The sequence below is a fragment of the Lissotriton vulgaris genome, chromosome 2_1 (genome assembly GCF_964263255.1).
Source record: "Lissotriton vulgaris chromosome 2_1, aLisVul1.2, whole genome shotgun sequence".
Lineage (NCBI taxonomy): Eukaryota > Metazoa > Chordata > Amphibia > Caudata > Salamandridae > Lissotriton > Lissotriton vulgaris.
Window position 1 is genome coordinate 130,238,022 of NC_141687.1, and position 16,170 is coordinate 130,254,191.

The 16,170-nt window shown below is 45.4% G+C and overlaps 1 protein-coding gene across 1 annotated transcript in view; it reads left to right on the top strand.

Annotated features, from left to right (window-relative positions):
* CALN1 (calneuron 1) overlaps nucleotides 1–16,170 on the top strand; it is a 1,377,605-nt gene that overhangs the window by 928,941 nt on the left and 432,494 nt on the right. The gene's annotated exons all lie outside the window — the stretch shown is intronic.

Genomic DNA, 16,170 nt, shown 5'->3' on the forward strand with positions numbered 1-16,170 from the left:
TACCTCTTTCTCGCTTATTCTTCTTCGCTAATTTCATTTCTTTCTGCTTGGCTTCTTTGCGCCATATGCGGAAAGAGTCAAACATCGCCGGCCGGGCTTTCTTTTTGAACAACTTTACTTCGAGGTTATCTAGAATTTCAGTTTCAAAACTACCGTAACGGGGCCACTGTAGGACACCGTCATTCTTCGCGTCCCTCAAGGATCCTCGCTGAGCCCCACCCTCTTCAACGTCTACATGAGCCCCCTCGCGGCCATCGCACGCAAACACAACCTCAACATAATCTCCTACGCCGACGACACCCAGCTGATCCTCTCCCTGACCAACGACCCAGCCGCCGCCAGAGCCAATCTGCACGAAGGGATGAAAGATGTAGCCGAGTGGATGACAACCAGCCGCCTGAAACTGAACTCAGACAAGACGGAGGTCCTCATCCTGGGCTCCTCGCCCTCCGCCTGGGACGACTCCTGGTGGCTCCCCGCCCTGGGCACTGCACCCAAACCTACTGACCACGCACGGAACCTGGGTTTCATCCTGGACTCCTCCCTCTCCATGACCAGGCAAGTCAACGCCGTCTCCTCGTCGTGCTTCAACATACTACGCATGCTACGGAAGATCTTCTGGTGGATCCCCACCGAGACCAGGAAGACCGTCACCCAGGCCCTCGTCACCAGCCGACTGGACTACGGCAACGCCCTCTACGCCGGTACCACCGCCAAGCTCCAGAAGAGACGCCAGCGGATCCAGAACGCCTCAGCCGAACTCATCCTCGACATCCCACGAACCAGCCACATCTCCGGACATCTGCGAGACCTGCACTGGCTCCCTGTCAACAAAAGAATCACCTTCCGTCTCCTCACCCACGCACACAAAGCCCTACACGATCAAGGCCCGAGCTACCTCAACAACCGAGTCAACTTCTACGATACCTCCGATCAGCCAACCACGCCCTCGCCGCCGTCCCCCGCATCCGAAGAGCGACAACAGGAGGAAGGTCCTTCTCCTACCTGGCCGCCAAGACCTGGAACTCCCTCCCGACCGACCTGCGCTTGACCCAAGACCACCTCTTCTTCAGGAAGAAGCTCAAGACCTGGCTGTTCGAGCAGTAACGGCACCCCCCCACCTAAGCGCCTTGAGACCCTACGGGTAAGTAGTGCGCTCTATAAATGTCTTTGATTGATTGATTGATTGATTGATTGTATATTTTACCCAGATCTCATTATAACTAATAGTTATATGGCGCACACCATGTTTCACATACGATTCGTATGTAGGAGTTCTGATCGGAGGAACGGGACACGAATCCTCTAACCGGGAATCCCTTGATATACCACAACTAAACAAGTTTCTAAAACTGCTAAAACCAGGCATCTTGCTCACTAGTCTAGCTTCAAACAACAAGGGGAATCTTGAAACGATAGTCTCGTGAATACACGAATCCCTTGACTTTGGGGCCTGCAGGTACCAAATCAAAGCGATCCACTAAAGGATACCAAACAAATTAAGGACTAGGGGACGCTCCGCTTATACTTAACTGAAATGTCGATGGCGTCACCAGAAGACCCGTCAATCGTCTCGCTCTACAAACGTCTAAGGTCCAAAACAGGGTGACAGTCAGGGCAGCAGTCTTTCGTAGCCGTCGGAAAAAGCGGGAAACCTCGCAGCAAAGACTTTCGGACCACGACGACATACAGGGGTCGATGAAGTGGCTGACCTTCCTCCAGAATTTTCACACGAAGCTTCTCACGAACCTCCGGCTTGGACCGGTACCGCTGAAGTCGCCCTACGTTGGGCGCCAACTGAAGGACCGGGTTTTAGAACCCAGCGGCATCAGGGAGAACGCCTGATACCTTTGAGTTCCCCTGTCTTGGCAAACAGAGACACGGGATACTTCTTGATGACGTCAAAGACCAAAGTTTATTGGTTGCAACCAGGAACAGAGATCTACGAAGCACACACGGGTGGTTCGCCAGAGAATGCACAAATTCAGTAAGCGGAGCATGATCTTTTATGCCAAAAATCAAGCCTCAGGCAACATTTCAAATTAGCATTCGGTGCATACAAACTGACCAATGACAGTGTAACATTTTGAAAGTAGCGTATGACGACAATCTCAGACAATCCCATCTTCCGTTGTCCAGCCCACCAGAAATGACCAAGCAGATTCCAAGTTTCCTGTTCGATCAGGCCGGACAAACCCATCATAAAACCTTCAACCCAAATCAATGATTATGTCGTAAAGGAAAGGCAGAAACAGATTAGAAAGGAGATAGAAAGGTGGGAGCAGTGTACCACAAACTCGGGCATGTCCTGCTCTTTGATCTTTATCAGACCAGCTGCTGAACAAGGAACTGGCTCAGCGAGGTCAGCCTCGGGCAAGGAGTCAGTTCGGCCAGGTCACCCAGAAGTCAGCTAAGGCGTACGTATCTCAAGGACTCGTTCGGCCACAGTCATCGGGCCTATGTTAGGGCAACCACACAAACGGCTGCTGTTTACAAAATGGAACCCGGAGGTTCAAACTAAATCCTCGAATACAGAGTGTTCTCCTATATCGATTCATACGAAAACACTCAGACACGCTACACTCGCCATTTGCGGTCTGCGAACACCAAAATCGTCCATTTCCGACGATCTTTATTGAACGGGTTCAGAACCATCGAACCCAGTTCGCGAACCACGGAACCACACTTCCCAGTTGAAAATTACATGTATAAGAGGTATAAGGTAACACTAATGTTATCCTATAGGAGAGCTAGGCCTTTCAGTAGTGAAAAACAAATTTACGAGTTTTTTACTACCAGCACATGTGAAACTTAAAAGTACACGTCTACCTTTTTAAATACACTGCACCCTGCACTTGCAGCTGTCCAAGGCCTACCTTATGAGTGACTCATATGCATCAAAAAGGAAGGTTTGGGCCAGGCAAAATATTTATTTTACAAGGACAAAATGGCAGTTTAAAACTGCACACGCAGGCTCTGCAATGTGCTACTTAAGTGGATGGCAGAACTAGTTCTGCAGGTCCACTAGTAGCATTTAATTTACACGCCCTGGGTACACGTAGTACCACTTTACTATGGACTGGCAAGTACATTTAATATGTCAGTTGGGTATAAACAAATGTTAGCATGTTTTCAGGAGAGAGCACCAGCATTTTGATGCTGGCGAGCAGTGGTAAAGTACAGAGTTCTAAGGTCAACAAAGCAAATATTGGTGGAGTGAAGGCAAAAGGTTTGGGGATGACCTTGCAGAGAGGGTCATTTTCAACACACTGATTTTCTCAGCACAAAATTGCTTGACCAATTACAGTCCACAGTGTAGTTTAAAAGAAACTACTCAAAACCCTTGATAACCATGGAGTTTCGCACATCAGAAGAGATTCATGAAAACCAAGTATATCTAATGTGATTGCAAAAAATAACCACAGGTGTATAACACATATAGGCCGCCATGTACAAAAAGATTCCATTCATGGAATCATAAATTGCAACAAATAATGGTTTGCAATTTACAATTCCTTAAATGGAATGCACAAAATGAATTTGTTAGAAGTGGTTGCAACCTGCGCACTGACTTCTAAAAAATCCATTGGTATTTTGAGAACCAACCTATCCATGAAAAGATTGGCTCTCTAAATACTGATCCGTAATGGGTTGCAATTCAACCTACCTCATTAACATACATAAGGTAGACTATACCTTTTGACCCACTGTTATTGGCTACATTCACAGGCAAGGAGCACTGCCTGCTAATAAAAAATGGTTTTGTAAAAATTCACAAAGGGGAAAGGGTCCCAGGCCCATGTTTTTCCAATTGTGAATGGCTTACCACTTCCTATAAAGAGATTGCAAAATATTAATGTTTTGCAGCTTGATTTCGATGACAAAACGTTTTTACAAAGCTTAAATATTCGGTATCTGGAAGAAGTGACCGTAACACACCCATTCCAAAGACCAAAGGCTCGATTCACAGAACTAATTTAAGACAAAATCCTAAACTTACTACTTTTGGTATTCACAGAAGTTAGGATTTTGTCTTAAGTTTGTCTTAAGACAGACTTAAGACAGACTTAAGACAGACTTAAGTTAGGATTTTGTCTTAAGTCTGTCTTAAGTCTGTCTTAAGACAAACTTAAGACAAAATCCTAACTTCTGTGAATACCAAAAGTAGTAAGTTTAGGATTTTGTCTTAAGCTAGTTCTGGGAATCGGGCCCTCTATCTGTATTTATTCCCAAACCCAATTAGCGATTTGGAAAGAAATGGTAACATGTTACAGAATCACAATTTTGGTTTGGTGAATAAAAAAATACAATTTTGCGACCAGAAAGGTTCTGATTTTCCGATTCTGAGCCTTACCGGCCCTCATATAGAAAAATATATGAGGGCCCTTCTGCAGATTAACCAAATGTTCTGCCCGCTGTTAGTAGCAGCCCCCAATTCAGGAACTTAGTCAAAAGAGTACTGACAGGGGCGTAGTTTGGTCAGTAAATGTGATGTGGTTTAAGGCTCAGAATTCCCAATATTCCCTCTGACGTAGCTTGATAAAATATATTTTGAATAGCAGAGAAGGAATGCAGCGTAAGAGGCAGTAGAAAGAGAGAGGGGTGTGTATAGTTGGGATACTTAAAAAAAGAGAAAGCGAAAAAACCTGCACCCTACTGTTTATCACAGAACACATTTTTAGGGGGTATAACACCCCTAACCCCCCCCCCCCCCCCCCCCCCCCTCGAAGCTAGGCCCCTGCAATCTTTGAGCGATCTCTCTCATAAGAAACATATCAGGTGCAGCTTTATGATCCTATTCTGCTCCTGAAGATAGGCATATGAGGAGGTCATGTGCCACTTTTCTACAAACACTTGTTGTCTTTAAGGTATGTACAACCTCAATAACTATGCTAGTTAGTGAATGAGCTGCTGGTGGCACAGCAGTGAAGCATGCAGGGGTCAAGTTTGTTCTGAGTTCTCAGAGTTAATGCATGAGCTGCAGCCCGAACAGCTTGAAAACAGTGAGCCGTGATGTTCTCTCTCTCCCAGCTGTGCTGTCTGTGTGTGAGCTTTAGACACTACGGGCAGATTTATGAGTTCTGGCGCATCTCTGCAAATCAGCAGGGATGCGCCAGAACTGATGCGTCACGCAATTCCCTCGTTGCGGCACCTCAGATGCGCCGCATTTACAATGCGGCGCACCATGGTGCAAGGAAGGGCAGATGCGTGACGCATCTTGTGGTGCACGGGTGGCGCATTGCTGGAGTAGCGTCGCAAGTGCGATGCAACTCCTGCAATGTACAGAGGCCACCCATACATAACGTGGTGCGTCACTCCTTACGCCTGCTTCAAGCAGGCGTAAGGATTTGACCCAGCAGCGTCGTAAAACTGACTCAGTGAAATCTTGTAGATTTCACTGCGTCAGTTTTACGGGGCTTTCCTACAAGGGAACGCCCACCCTGCGAAAGAACGCCCACATGAAACCTGACGCAGGTTTCATGTGGCGCAGGGCTTTACAATGTGACGCATCTGCCTAGATGCGTCACGTTGTAAATAGGTCGCAGGGATGTGCCACGTTTCCGCGCCGTTGCGTGACGCAACGGCAGCGAAACGTGGTGCAAGTCCGACATAAATCTGCCCCTACAATCGCATAGAAACATGCGTTCAGCTAAGCACTGAGCCAGCTCAACTTTTCCTGAAATCGCCCCTGCAGTAACTGGCTAGACTATGCACTGTAGCTCATGGTCCGTGTCTGTGAGGTGCACCGATACAGGGGGTGGTCTGTGCATTTCTTTTTTCTTGAAATATCTTTGTGTTTCGGCATGTGCTGCTAACAGCAAAGATCAAACACATAAAAAAACACATTAACTGACAAGAAGGGCCTGACTGGAAAACGAAATGGGCCCTGGGAAACTGTTTGGCCTGCCCCCCTTGGGGGGCTGAGGAGGAGCAGCTGAGCGGTTTGCAAGGGCCGGTTGCAGTCGATTTTATTAACGGGGTCGATACTGCAGGCCCCCAGTAAACAAAAAGGCGCCCCAGGGTCCCAAACCCGGCACCACCCTGGTGGCCCACCAGGGAAACGCCTGGTGCCCGCTACGGCCAGTCCGGCTGTGCTGGCAAGTATTACTGAACTCTGGACCAACTGTATGAAAAATGGAGTCTGTAAAAGTGGTCACAAATTGTGCACCAACTTTTACCAAATCCAATCTGTTTTTGCAAAAGGACCTTTGTACTAATAAGTCAGTTTGCAAATACCTGGTTCATAGTGGGTCACACATTGACCTACTTCATGAATACCAATAAGGTAGGTTACAAATTGGTATCCATTGGGATGGTGCCCTGCTGGGGTCAGCAAACCACCATGTCTGTGATCCTTTTAAATAATGGGAGCAATTTCTTAAATTAAAATGCAGCCCTTCTGTGCACTTGTGCCAATCACTATCAAGGTAGGTCTCAGAAGCCTGCTTAAAATATCTTGAGGATCATACTAACTTATTTGATAAAATATTCCATGCTTATTAACTAATCACTGTGTGGGTAGAGGAGCCCGAATGGTGCCCAGACACACTGTCATGTTGAGTGAACTCTATAAACTTCTTTCTTGTACAACCCTTTCAGTGCTATATGCTATTCTTTGGTAATTGTCACTCTGGGCCAGATGTATCAAGATTCCGTTTTGCGAATCCTAAATAGCGATTTTTTGCGAATCGCTATTTAGAATTTGCAAATCAGTATGTATGTACAAAATTGCTATTTTTTAGCGATTCCTTATTATTCTTTATTTGCGAATTTGCATGTTGCGAATTCCCAAATAAAGAATAATTTCCAATGCATAGGATTGATAGTGCAATAATTCTCAAATTGCGAATTCGCAATTTGCTAATCACAATTTGAGAAATATTTTAAGGGTGCAGGGGTGTCTCAAAGACACCCCTGCTGCACCCCTGAAATCTACATGTGTCTGCATGTGGCACACATACATGCCCTATGGGCATGTATGTGTGTCACATGCCACCCTCACAAATGCCAAATAGGGCATTTTTAAAAGAAATCGCAAATGCCCACCAAGTACAAGTCAGTGGTAATTTGCAATTTCTTAAATCGAAATCGCAATTTCAAAATGTGTCATACATATCATTTAAGGAATCGCAAAATTTGCGATTCCTTAAATGCTATGGCAAAATAAGGAATCGCAAATAATTGCGATTCCTTAAATTGTGATTTTTTCATACATATGAAAAAATGCAAATCGGCCGTTTGCGAGTCGCAAAAGCCTTGATACATCTGGCCCTCTGTTCCTGGTCTTGAAATCATTCTGCCAGATGTCCGCGGTCGTGAAAGTGAGTGTCTGTATTTAGAACAATTGATATTCTGTACAATAAACCTGAAGCATCATATATATTGTATGTCTGAGACTATAAACGTGAGTCTGGTGTACATAAGAAACTGTTAGTACGTTCTTATAAAGTTCTTGAATACACTGAAATCCGTATACCGCTTCTTCTCTTTCACCTGGACATGACATGTATTCTCAAGAATCTCATGCTGTGGATTCATTTTCCTGTTATAATTACATTTGATATAGAAGTTATTTATTCTTGCTATTCATGACCATTATTGTTCATCTGTTCAGTTTTCGCCCCTAGCTGCATTTCTCTTACGTACAGCAGGCCTAGCTAGCCCAAAAAGAGACATAAGGTCAGTAATCGCAAATATGTGCCACTGGGCACAATGTGGAAAGTCGGAGCGGGAAGGGGCTTCGAATCCATCGTGAGACATCAGTGTAAAAAACAAACTCATGCCAAATTGCTTCAGATGGTGGCGTGCAGCGAGCGAACTGGAAAATACACTCTGCAGTTTATTTGGGACATTGCGACCCATTTTTAAAAGATTTGGCAATGAGTGTCTTTGAATGCAATTTCTGGATTACGTCTCCGGCTTCTGAGTAGGATGGGGACAGCTGGCTAATGTCTCTGCTGACACAAATTCAGCCTTAAAACACACTGCTAGGCATCACCCAATCTGAACCTACAGGGCTGCTCAAAAAAAACATCATCTAGTCGCTAAAGAGAACTAGGATACCTGAGTTATAATCCCGGCTTCTGCACTTCAACACATAGGGGGTCATTAGGATCGCGGACGGACTTGAGTCCGTCCGCGACCCCAGAGCATGAGGGAACGTCCGCATGGGCTGCGGCGTTCCCTCTGTGCAGATTAGGATGTGACCGCCAGGGTGGCGGTCACATCCTCTGTTTTTAACATTGCTGCGGGTGGAGCTTCAAGCTGCACCCGCAGCAATGTTAAAAATGCATGCACAGCATTTGCGTGCACAAAGCGGCAGGCACCGCGCGGTGCCTGCTGCATTGTGCACGCAAATGCAGGGGGGTACCATAGGTACCCCCCATGTGCACCCCCCACTACACCTAGGGGGCCTGCAATGGGCCCCTGCAGTGCAGTTACACATGCTTTTCCACGGCGGAAAAGCCGCCGCGGAAAAGCATGTTTCCATGCACATCCTAATCTGGCTGAAGGTGTCTAAGAGACACCTTCACCATTTTAGTGCTTTTCCGCCGCGGTTGTAAGCCAGCCGCGGCGGAAAAGCTGCGGACCTAAACCATGACCCACCAGCCATCCTAATGTGGCGGTGGGTCCTGGTGGGTCCGCAGAGGATTTTCCGCATCCTCCGGGCCGGCGGTGGCTTCCGCCGGCCCGGAGGATGCGGAAAATCCTCCATCCTAATGACCCCCATTGTGTGATCTTGGACACATTACTTCATCTGTCAGTTGAATCATTCTAGAGATGCTGTAAGGGCTAAAGGAGCAGCCAATCTGATTAAAAGTTCTAAGTGATGGACATGGTGGTGTGGTAAACATACAGGTACAGATAATGTTGTCATGAGGAAGGAAGGAGTTGAGAGAAGTTCCCGAGACAGACAATGGCGACTGAGGTAAAGGGGGGAGGTAAAACATATATGCCTCTAATCTGACTCGGGACACCAGATGTTCTCTGGATGAGGGAATTATAGCTTCTTTCTGCAAATACCCTTTCTCCACAATCACATCTGGAGGAATGCACCCTTAAGTTTGTCATTCAGCTTAGAAATTGCATTATGACAATAAATATTGGCCGGGCACCTCAGGACTTCTTGGGGAGGCACGCAGCCAAAACCTGCAAAGGTGTGACCCTCAGTTTTTTTTCATTGAGGGGTCTGCATGGTCGAGGCACCCTGTTGTGCTGACATCAAAGGGGGATTCTATACATCAGAGGTGCCATCTCACGTTTTAACCTCAAGGTCCTATCTTGTCAGAACGTACAACACCTGGACAACTGTACTTGACACTGCACCTTGAAATATCCACCTTCGCAAAAAGGCCTTTTGGGTGTGTAATTGTTAACCTCAGGGCACTATTATTAAAATACACACATGTCCTGGGTCCTGGGTGGTTATTTAATGGGGTGAAACCCTACTCAAGCAACAGCCACAATTCATGTCATGTGAACTACACCCCTCTGGTAACTTGAGGCAAAAGTAATCAGGCTTAACTTAGAGGCAATGTGTAAAGTATTTATGTAGCACACAAACAGCACTTAAGTGAAAACACAACACAAGAAAATTCCCATACCAACTTAGAAACATAGAGTAAATAGCCTAAATTATAATAAATTATTTGACAGCACCAACTCGAATCAGCAATTTCAAGTTCCGTTTGCGGTGGAGGAGGCCACAAGGGGCAAGGAGAGCATCCCTGATGGTCATCGCTGTTGCATGTAGACCAGGCCGGGCATCGCAGACGGTTGTCAATGTAGACCAAAGATACTGTTGGACGTCATGAATGGCCATTGTTGGAGATTGGCAACACAAAAAAGAACCCCTGGGTCTGAAGTGGTAAAGGGGAGAGTGTGAGGGAGTCCTTATAAATGATGGTTTCCCTCATCCACCTGTAGGTGGCATGCTTCATCATTGGCAACCTCTTCGTACTGCGAACCTAGTCGCAGTGCGGGCTAAAACCCCTCTCTGAGAGGTAGGAGCTCAGGGATGTTTTGTTCATGTGGTCGAGAGGTATTCTAAAACCTTCAGATGAGCCGGGCATGGAGGGAGTGTAAAAGGAAGGTGAAAATGAAGTAAAACTAATTACCTGGTATGTTAGGACAAGCTTAAATGGGACATCCAGGGGTCAGGATTAAAAAAGGTGTGGGCTATAGCAGGAGGATTCAACCTGTCATGGTCTCTAACTGGTCGACATGTTTCAGCAGTGGTGCTCTCCGTGGAGGTGACGTGGCTTTCTTCAGGACCAAATGAAAGAGCAAAAATAAGGTGAGTTAACCACACATAGCAAATCTGGTTGGTGGTTATGGAAGGATATTTCCAGCTAGTAGGTTTTTGAACCAATATGCTGGTCATCGTCCTCCCTGAAAAGGGACAAGTCTTACAAGCACAAAGTTTAACACATTCCACACGCATTCCTTAAATTAAATACCATATATATGCATTATCAGTGCAATGTGGCTTATGCACATTGTATGGATTATTAATTGTAAAAAAAAAACAAATCAATCAATAATCAATTGTGATGCTTACCCGCATAGTTGGGTGAGCTAGTGGTGCCTTACACTTGGCGCATGCACTCAAGGTGGCATCAAAATAATATAGTAGAAGGGTGGTCAGAAAGGTTGACTGTGGCATGCAAATACATAGATATACAGCTGAATAAGTATACTATACGCTAAATGGAGCATATATCGGCTGAAGAGCAACTGGAGAGCAATACAGACTGTGTACTCAATGACCTGGTTCTAAGCAACAGAGCGATTGTACATGGAGTTAATCAATCTCTCTGGGGACAAGATACTGTAGTGTACAACGGTCCAGAGGAATGCTAGATTAACAGCAGGCCGTGTGGTGATTGTTCCAAATGCGGGGCCCCATGCTTTGGACCCATCATCGTTGGAGATTCACATTGGCAGTCAATGTTGGCTCTTGATGCTGTAGTGCGTGGTGCAGATTCCGCATTGCCGATCATTGCTGGAGTTCACTGTACCCGAAAGAGTCGGGTTCACCAGAGTTTCATGTTTGTGGTCGGTGCCGAAGGCAAGATATTGGCACGAACGGGGCTGTTCGCTGTCGCAAAGATCCCAAAACTTCAGAATCTTTCCTTTTTTGGGCCATAATAGTGCACTCTTATGCTGGGGACCTGGAATGGCACTTTTTGGGGCCCAGGGATGAACTCTTGCAGAGGCCAGCAGAGATTCAGTTGCAAGTCCAGGCAGTAGATCAGCTTGGCAAATGTTGAGAAGACTCTGAAGCTTGTTATGTCCCTATAGCTCAGAACAGAAGGTCAGTCAGCTGACCCTTGGAGACACTCAGTCTGGATGGAAGAACCCAGGTCCAGTCTTCCTTGTTAGCAAGCAGGGCAGGTCTCAAGCAGCAGGATGTCCTTCTGTATTATCCACAGGTCCAGAACTGTACTGAGGACTGAGTCTGGTAGTGTTATTTTTACACAAAGCCCCCCTGTGTAGTGAAAGAAGATGCAGGAGAATCTCCATTGCAGAAGCGTCTGGAATTTCCTGCTTTCCTGCCCTCGTCCCAGTCTGCCTGGGGGCAAAATTTACTATTCTGAAGTCCTCTGTGTGTGAGCTCGGTCAGTGCAAGTGTAGTAGGTGACAGCTTAACCTCCCATCAAGCCTGGCTGGTGTTAGGAATCCCCGCCCTGGTCCCATATTGATCTAGGGGCAGAATTGACAATTGTGAAGTCCTTTGTGGGTAAGCCAGTGCCATTTAAGTACAACCATCACGCCAGGATGGACCATTCTGCCAGCACCCAAGCCCTCCATTATGGTACTGTCGGGGAAGAATGCATAATGGTCAAGATTTATCTAGTCATGTGATCCAGGAACAAATTGCAAGGACAAGAACATTCAGACTTTCTGAAAGTGGCTTTTTCTGAATTGGGAGTTAAAATCAGATTTTTTCCTTAAAGTGGATTTTAAATAAAAATTGCGCAGACACCAAACATGACATCCCTACCTGCTCCCACAAAAAAGTTACCACTTATTAAATGTAATAACTTCACACAATGTTATACTATGGGAGAGGTAGGCCTTGCAGTAGTTAAAAACGAATTTATGAATAACCGAACATTTAAAACTTTAAAGTACATATCCAGCTTTTTAAATACAATGCACCCTGTTCTATAGGCTGTTCAGGGCCTACCTTACAGGTGACTTATATGTAATAAAAAAAACGTTTTATGCCTGGCAAAAGGTTTCCTTTCCCAGGTCAAAATGGCAGTTTAAAACTGCACACACAGGCTGCTTTGGCAGGACTGAGATATGTTTTAAAGTGCTACTTAAGTGGGTGGGGCAATCAGTGCTGAAGGCCCACTAGTAGCAATTAATTTACAGGCCCTGGGGAACCTGTAGGGCCATTTTACTAGGGACTTGTGTCAATTGGGTGTTAGGTAATTGTACCATGTTTAAGGAAGCAAGTGCAAGCAATTTATTACTGGTTAGCAATCCTAAGACGAACAACAACAAATTAAAAAAACAGGAGGAGTTAGGGCAAAAGGTTTTGGGGAGACCACCACAAGGCTGACAGGTCAAACACATCGCAGCCCTACCTGTGATAAATAATTGCCATCGATGCAATCTATAGGCTGACAAAGATAGACATTTATCCCATTCAGGGCAGCCAACAACTCTATTTCAAAGCCATTGGGCAGCCTTGCTAGCCTTGCACATATCCCCACTGGGTACTGTGCTGGGGATGCCAACATTGTCTCCACAGTAGAGCAGCTGAAACAATTACCCTGTACAGCAGTCAGTTGTACCATGTCACTTAAACCTTCTGTAGCAACAACCTTGTTGTCTCAATTTGAGAACAAAAAATTGGGGAAAGGGGTTTTAAGCACAATTGCACCTATCCTGTGTCTTGCCTTATTCGTTCTTTTTTATGGTGCCACGGATCGGAGATTCTATTCCCCTACACCTCCTAGACCAAAAAATGTGTTCCGACATACAAGTTTCAGCAATACTGATCCAGCACACAAACTATTATTTTGTAAACCTGTACAATAGTAACCACAGTTCATAAATCACAATGGAAAATCATTCAGTAGCAGAATCTTGGATGTTTTTTAGAAGTTCAATCTTTATTTGGTTCTTCACAAATGTAGCCAACGCGTTTCGTCCTCCACGGACTTCTTCAGGGCAAATAGAATGAACTCTTCTTAGGACTGAATATAAATGTATTCTTCCATCCAGTCTAGAGGCAGTTTTTAAAAAAAAATCTTTTCTTGGTAAGTGACAGACACTTCAATTGCACAAATAGGATCACTTGGGTCAGATAGCCCAATGTGGCAGGAATTTGAAAGAGTAATTTAAGCCGGCTCCATCGCGTGGCGTCTTCCGTTGTTGTCTCACCCTTAGCCCTCTCCTCCATTTAATGAGGCATCAACGCTCTCCTGCAAGGCAGTGATGGCTTTATGCAGGTACTAACTTTCCTAAAGTATTTCTCAGCTCTCAAACTCCTTCCACGCTTATACTACGTGTCTTGTCTTGGGCGTCTTGTGTTGAGCTTAAGGTAATAATGACATCGCCTCTTTGCTCTTCTATCCTTGAACAAGGTACCTTAAAGGACTCAACACATTGTCTAGGTCTTCGGGAACCACAAAACTGGGTACTTCTATGAGAAAGAGGAGTTTTGTTTTTCCAACTCCTTACTTACTCTCAGCATACTATTTTTTTCTCCAAATATCTTAATTGTTTTTTGTTTTAGGTTGATGCAATCGACAAAAGGAAATATAGCATGCATTAACCACATATTGTGGGAATGGAAGGAAGACATAAACAGCACAGTCACATATGACTAATCAGCCACCAGAAACATGTTCATTAGAATGCGTCCCCCTCACCCAATAGAGCCCAACATTCTTGTGGCCACATTGCCTGATTTGGTAAACAAAAAAAAACAAAAAAAACACTTGATGGGTCAAGAATATGGTGTCTACTGTCATACACTTATGCTCTGTACATTTTAACAGATGTCCCAACTGTATACACATTTGAACTTGAATTGAATCAGAAGAAAACAACGTTCCACCCCAACCCCTGTGTGTGTGTGTGAACTGGGCCCAATCTAAGAGTACAGCAGTCCCACCATGTATATAAATACTCCCAACTATACCTCACAACAAATACAGATTCCACCTCTCATGCATCCCCAAATGCACCAGGTATCCGGCCCATCGTCTAGCCATCCAGCATATTAACCGAAGTGAGGGTCCTGGTACGCAACTGTCAAACGGAGGGGACCACTCTGTGTATTATTACCCAGATTATACAGTTGGTGTTCAAGGGGGACAGTTGTCTGCCTCTGTCTGAAGTGTTTCTAGATGAGTGTCCCCACATTCTAAAGGATCCGGCCCATCCCCTCTCATACACAATCGTCTCTGTACCAGTAGCTCGACACTGTTCGCCAGCGTTTCAGCCGGGGTGCTCCTGCTGACTTATCCTATGATCATGCTCTAAATGCCAGTATGAGAACTGGGTGGTTGGGCTTTCCAGAGCTTGAGCTCAATCTCCATCACTCTCTGCTCATGGGCCACCAGATCAGGGGTTAATTTGTAAAAAAAAGTAAGTACCAGGGCCCTCGTCAGGAGGCCACTGCAGCTTGCACTACCCATTGGCCGTACCAATGCTGCCAATGACAGTACCTGCACAACTCCGAACCATCACACTGCTACAAGTGTGACATTTCAGACTGAGGCATGCAAAGCAATAAGAATGGCTTTGGTGATAGGAGTTATTTGCATTTCATGTATATTGAATTAATAAACAGGTGCTGTCCTGCTGAACTCTAACTTACATAAACAGAGCCACCATGTGGCATCTCTGATAAGTACAGCGGTGTTGACAAATAGGAGCCGGTGTCCAGCACCGGAAACCACCCGCTCCAATTAAGCCCTGCCAGAGCCCCTGTATCATCCGGGGACAGTGTTACCTTCTTTTCCTCCAGACTCAGAGCAGCTTATTGTATTTGCTATTGTCTTTCGAATCTCCTGTCCTCCATCTCCACCGTTTTAGGTTCCACACATGCTAGCAACTCTTTTGGAGGAATAGATCAGACACAGGTGTTGCTTCTTGCCCTCGAGGGCACAGGAGTAGATGCTGTTGCAGGGGGTCATCCACAGAGCCCTCTTGCTTCTCTTCGTCCTCAGCTGGATTGATCAGGACCTGCCATGCTAATTCTTTGCTATCCTAACCAGCTTCAGACCCTTCTAATGTAGAGTGCCTTGATGGTTGTAGTTGCAAGGCTTGGTAATGCAACCAGACCAGTCTTCACAATATGTCAATAATCAAAACAGATCGGATGCAAATCAAAAATGAGTCACTGATATGTGGCAAACATTTATCTTTTCTCCTAAGGCCGTTTGGTAGTTGTTGAATTCACATGCACTATCCCCACAACTACATAAAAATACATGAATGCAGATTAAGCAGTGGTGGAGGGAGACCCCAGTGAGTTTTAAGAAAGCCAAGAATTCCTGTCAAAATTTGTATTAAAGGATCAATTTGCCCCAGTGGGCCACCGTTGAAGAGGAGGCTCACCCTATGTGGCAGGACCTTTGTGTGAAACTGTTGACATCCCGCTAGCTCCTCTGACAGAATGTGCACCTTCCAGGAATGAGTGAAACTGCTTGTGCATGTATGCTGGTGGTTTCTTGTGGCTGAAGCACACGTGTACCATGAAGCATATGACGGGCCTGCTGTTTACTTGTATGTGGACCATGGGCACGCTCAGTCAAACTTTGAGGAGGTGGGGGCAGTGTTTGCGTTAGTTTGTAACCCAGTGGCACAATTAGTGATACATCTCATACTGCATATATCAGTAACAAAGGAACGTAATCACCAGGTATTCTGCCATTTTTGCTGTGAGCTATGATTGACCATAACCACTAGGAGTTGCCTTTGTCAACCTGAAGTCTGTAAAATTAGGACATCAAAAAGAGCCTACGTGGCAGGCAATAGGTCTAAAAATGAATTCAATATATGTACTATAATAATGGTAGCTCTAGGATTGTGACAGTGTTTGGAGACATCCATGAAATGCAAGTTAATTTTTTTTCTATGGGTCTACTATTGCAAATTACCACCTAATTTAGAAAAGAAACTTGGATTCATCATTCCAGG